Source organism: Periplaneta americana, chromosome 15 (assembly GCF_040183065.1).
Source record: "Periplaneta americana isolate PAMFEO1 chromosome 15, P.americana_PAMFEO1_priV1, whole genome shotgun sequence".
NCBI lineage: Eukaryota > Metazoa > Arthropoda > Insecta > Blattodea > Blattidae > Periplaneta > Periplaneta americana.
This window is the reverse complement of record NC_091131.1, coordinates 139,902,715-139,908,955: the sequence shown is the minus strand read 5'-3', so window position 1 is coordinate 139,908,955 and position 6,241 is coordinate 139,902,715.

Here is a 6,241-nt window from a genome sequence, read left to right as displayed (position 1 = left end):
GGCTCCAATCTATATCTTTTGTATGACACCTCGGAGTTGTTAGTGTACACCACGAAAGTAGGCCTACACCCAACGCAGACTGTTTGGTTTACACCGTGAACTATAATATAATATAATATAATATAATATAATATAATATAATATAATATAATATAATATAATATAATATAATATATTCATTGATTAAAGTTCTCGTTAACACTTTGTTAAAAACATAAAATTTACTCTGTCACACGTTAAAAGTGTTAAAATTGTTAAAAAGGTATTTACCTTCGACAGACGGCCCGTTTCGACGCTATTTGTCGTCGTCTTCAGTGTCTCTTGAACCACTGCTGATTTTGGCTCTGCGATGTGCAGTTGTCGATGGTAGGGGTAGGGGTGTGTTGCTCCTATGGTGGGGGTTGGTTGTCTGTATGCTATGACGTATTATGATGTCAAACAATGTGTGCGTATTGAACTGTAGTTGCGTATTAAGTATATATTGTGGGTGTGCTATTGTATTCATATATATTTCGTATTGTTCTAGGATGTTTAACTGTGAACTTTTTGGTGTGATGTGTAAAATTTCCATATCTGTTTCTATATTATTGTAGTCATGATTATTGTCGATAATGTGATCTGCATAATTTGATGTAATGTAAGGTTTGGTTATAGCTTTAATATGTTCGTTGTATCTTGTATGAAAGGATCTTCCTGTCTGTCCTATGTAAAAATGTGGGCAAGTATTGCATTTTAATTTGTAAACTCCAGTTGAATTATATATATTTGAATGTTTAGTGTGGTTATTTAAGTATTTCTGTGTTGTGTTATTTGTTTTGTATGCAATTTTGTACTTTAGTTTTCTGAATGAAGTTGCAATTTTGTGGGTATTGGTATTGTGATATGTTAATGTTATGTATTTATTCTCGAGTGCTGTTTGTGTTGGTTTGGTCTGTTTTTGTTTTGCCTTTTTTATTAGTGTGTCTATTATGTTATGGTTGTATCCATTGTCTTGTGCTATATATTTTATTGTGTTTAATTCTTCAGTGTAGTGTCGTTGTTCATTGGTATATTAATTAATCTGTGTGTCATTGTACGGAAAGCTGCATGTTTATGTTGTATGCGATGATTTGATGAATTGTGTATATGTGTTGTGGTTGTAGTGGGTTTCCTGTATATTTTGAATTCGTGTCTGTTATTTGTTTTGGTTATGGTAATGTCTAAGAAGTCTATAGCTTGCTTATGTTCCATTTCTACTGTATACTTTAATTTGGGGTGTATTTTGTTGAGTTGTTGATGTAGGTTTTCTATTTGTCTTTTGTTTCCATTATATAAGACTATTATGTCATCTACATATCGATGCCAGTACATTATTTTCTCTGCGTGTTTGTTGTTGTCGGTGTTTAGTATGTGTGTTTGTTCTATGTTGTGAATAAAGATTTCAGCTAATATACTTGATATAGGTGAACCCATTGGTAATCCTTAAGTTTGTGCATCGATATGTAGATGACATAATAGTCTTATATAATGGAAACAAAAGACAAATAGAAAACCTACATCAACAACTCAACAAAATACACCCCAAATTAAAGTATACAGTAGAAATGGAACATAAGCAAGCTATAGACTTCTTAGACATCACCATAACCAAAACAAATAACAGACACGAATTCAAAATATACAGGAAACCCACATATACACAATTCATCAAATCATCGCATACAACATAAACATGCAGCTTTCCGTACAATGACACACAGATTAATTAATATACCAATGAACAATGACACTACACTGAAGAATTAAACACAATAAAATATATAGCACAAGACAATGGATACAACCATAACATAATAGACACACTAATAAAAAAGGCAAAACAAAAACAGACCAAACCAACACAAACAAAACTCGAGAATAAATACATAACATTAACATATCACAATACCAATACCCACAAAATTGCAACTTCATTCAGAAAACTAAAGTACAAAATTGCATACAAAACAAATAACACAACACAGAAATACTTAAATAACCACACTAAACATTCAAATATATATACTTCAACTGGAGTTTACAAATTAAAATGCAATAGTTGCCCACATTTTTACATAGGACAGACAGGAAGATCCTTTCATACAAGATACAACGAACATATTAAAGCTATAACCAAACCTTACATTACATCAAATTATGCAGATCACATTATCGACAATAATCATGACTACAATAATATAGAAACAGATATGGAAATTTTACACATCACACCAAAAAGTTCACAGTTAAACATCCTAGAACAATACGAAATATATATGAATACAATAGCACACCCACAATATATACTTAATACGCAATTACAGTTCAATACGCACACATTGTTTGACATCATAATACGTCATAGCATACAGACAACCAACCCCCACCATAGGAGCAACACACCCCTACCCCTACTATCGACAACTGCACATCGCAGAGCCAAAATCAGCAGTGGTTCAAGAGACACTGAAGACGACGACAAATAGCGTCGAAACGGGCCGTCTGTCGAAGGTAAATACCTTTTTAACAATTTTAACACTTTTAACGTGTGACAGAGTAAATTTTATGAATATAATATAATATAACATAATATAATATAATATAATATAATATAATATAATATAATATAATATAATATAATATAATATAATATAATATGATATAATATAATATAATATAATATAATATGACATAATATAATATAATATAATATAATATAATATAATATAATATAATATAATATAATATAATATAATATAATATAATATAATATAATATAATATAATATAATATTTATTCCACCAGCTTATATCGGTCGTAATGACCCTTCACATTTCTGTATACAGTGCCATCACTCCCTTGGATACATAACATTCTGCTTAAGCTTTTTCTAAATCTCCGCCTATTACATATAAATGACCCTGATCACGTTTCTATCACGTCCCTCACCTCTATTTCCCTCTCTTCTTTTTATATTTACCCTTCCCTTTCCTAGTTATCTATCTTATTCTTACGAATCTCATTTAACTAAACAATCACTTCTCTCAATCTCTTATTAATTGTTCCGAACATTGTTTATATTTGTTGAACTCTTCCATAGTTATTAACTTATTTATTCACTTGAATCACTAACATTCACTAACCACTTATTCCCATTAATCTAATCTGTATATTTTCAGACAAAGTAGTTTCTACAGTTTCATTACCTTTCCATTCCCACTTTCGTTACTTATTATATTTGTATCACTACTTACTTATTATCACTCTGGTTATTACTTGTATCTTATCCTTTTTCACTATTATTCCCTTGCCTTACCGTCTTTTCTGTCACTATCACTCTTTTCACTTTGTCACTTTCTTACGTTTTGTCACTCATGCATACTATTTTCACGTTATCACTTTCCTATGTCTTGTCACTCATGCACCAACCTCGTAAGTTATAAGTTTTCTGTCCCTTACTTCTTCCCACTGACAAACCTCTATTCGGTGTCGCTAATGTTACTTCATCCCTTCCAGTTCTTGCAGAATCTTGTCTTCTTATCTTGGTATCTTCTTCATCTCTCGATCCCTTCTGTAATTGCTGACCCATATTTGTTCTTCCAGCTGGATTCACTGAACTCTTTTTGCTGTTCTCAGCTCCTATATGCCGTCATTCTGTTCTCCCCTGTCTACCTGATATCGTCATCATAATTTCAGTGCAAGTCTCTTGTTTCTTCTTTAATTGCTTGTTGACATCTTCGTCCGCTGCTGTTGCTGAGCTATGCATTCCTCTGGTCGCTGCGCTTCTCTTCCTGGTACATGTTACTCGCTGACTGGTTCATTCCATCGCTTGCTATTCTTTCCTGTGTGATGACCTCTCCACCTTCTAATTTTTCAAATAGTTCTCCCATCGTATGTTTTACTATAATATTCCTTATTTCCTCTTTCATTGTCCCTATCTCTTTATGGTTCAAATTTTCCAAACAGAATTCCACATCAAACATCTGTCCATTTATCTTTAATTTGTCTCCGTATAATCTAGCGAAATAACCATTTTTTCTTTCAGCCTTCATAAAAGGAATCAATATTCTTCTCCTGCATCTTACTTCGTATTCAAAATCATGTTCCAGTCTAATATTTGAGTTTTTTAAGTACTTTCTTTTGCTCAAATTTTTTTCTTTTGCCATTATACTTGAGAATTTAACTAGTATAGGTCTATTTCCATTTTTCCCGATTCTGTATGCTTCTCTTATTTGTCCATCACTCACATCAATCCTGAACCAATCCCAGCACACTTTCACTACAGTCTCGTATGTTTCCAATGCCTGTTCCTTCTTCCTTTCCTCGATTCCAAAAAATATTAAGTTCTTTCTTCTCTGATCTTCTTCTAGATATTTCACCTTACTTTTCATAAGATCGTTTTCCTTCTGTAGCGTTTCCAACTTTTTGTAGATCTCTTCAATGTTTGCTTCAAGGTTTACTATTGCTTGATTATTTTCTTCAATATTCGCCATTTTTACACTATTACGCGATGTCGGTGTCAATCCTTCTACTACAATATTTCTCCACTGCCGAGCTCCCTCCGCACACGTCTATACTGATCCGCTGTTCGCTGTGGACTCCCGTGAACTATAAATGAGTCGTCAGTGAGTTCTCACATGGTCGTGATAGATTGCAGGATGTCTAAGATCTAGGAGTGAAACCCTACTTTATATGTCATTACAGGATATTCCTGAGAAGATAACTTACTACTCTTCTCCAGAATGACCTCAATATAATAAATGATTAGACAATAGCCAACAAAATGAAAATAAATTCTCAAAAGAGCAAAGCCATCAGCTTTACAAGAAAAAGGAATAGAGTAATCGCATCGTATAGTTTAGGGGGTGAAACCATTTCGGAAGTTAACAAATGTAAATACCTAGGATTAACATTTAGCAGCTATCTCGGCTAGGGGGAACACGTTTGTTTACTGACACAGCGGGAAAAGCATTGAGAGCGTTACACTTTGTGTTGAGGGTCCTAAGAAAAGGCTCTGATAAATCCAAAGAGATTGCATATAAGTCACTAGTACGTCCAGTAATGGAATATGGTGCTACATGTTGGGATCCTTGCAGATTAGAACATATTAAGACACTGGAAAAGATTAAAAAACGGGCTCTCAAGCGTTGTCGTAAAGATTCACCATTAAAATGGGACACACTCACGGACAGGAAAACGCGAATTCTATTATGCGCAATGTTCAAAACATACAGAGGTGAGCCTGCCTGGAGAGAAATAAAAAATAGGTTGCAGGCGCCAAATTACTCTTCAAGGAACGACCACTCATATAAATCGAGGGAAAAAAGACAGAGGACGGACACTGGAAAGTTTTCTTCTTTCAATCGTACTATTAGGGACCGGAATGAGTGTTATTAGTTACCACTGCCACTGGGTATATACCCATTTTCAGTGTGAATAAATACATACATACATACATACATACATACATACATACATACATACATACATACATACATACATAAAAAACCTTGACGACCTTTTTTTTAAATTCATAAGTTTGGCCTTTGTTATTGCTGTTAGGAACAGGGGTTCTATTTCAGCAAGAGAGAACAATACATTTGAAAAATATTGTAGTGATATAGGGTCCTCAACGCAGGGTGTCTAAATAAAAGAAGACAGTAGAAGTGAAAAAATAATTTTATTGAAATTTAGTGGAGCAATGGCAGATTTTGTTTCGTTGCGCCCCTCCCCCCCGCTTGAACATTACGATCCTTTTAACTCCCTCCCTCCACTTAGCCCTCAGGTTATCATGGCACTTCATTGTTAAGAAACTTACACTTTTTTAATGTAGAGGGCTGTATTATTTAGTTTACATAAATATTGTTTCAATACAGAATATTAAATGCGTAATGCATCTATAAATAGTGTAACATATTACACAACTTTTTACGAAAGTCAAAGACACGCTTAAAAATGTATTTTTTTTTTTTTTTTACGAAAGATGCTAAACCTTCTTTACCCGGGACTTTGATGCTGCAAATGAATCGATAATCAGATTAAAATCTGTCTCCCGAGCTCTGTAGTTTTCAATGCTCAAAATAGGAAGTCCATTGAGTCGCTCCTTTGACATTGCACTTCTAAGGTAGCTCTTAATTAACTTCAGTTTTGAGAATGATCTGTCAGTCGTCGCACTCGTCATGGACAATGTGGTAAATAAAATGTAAGCTGTACAAACGTCGAG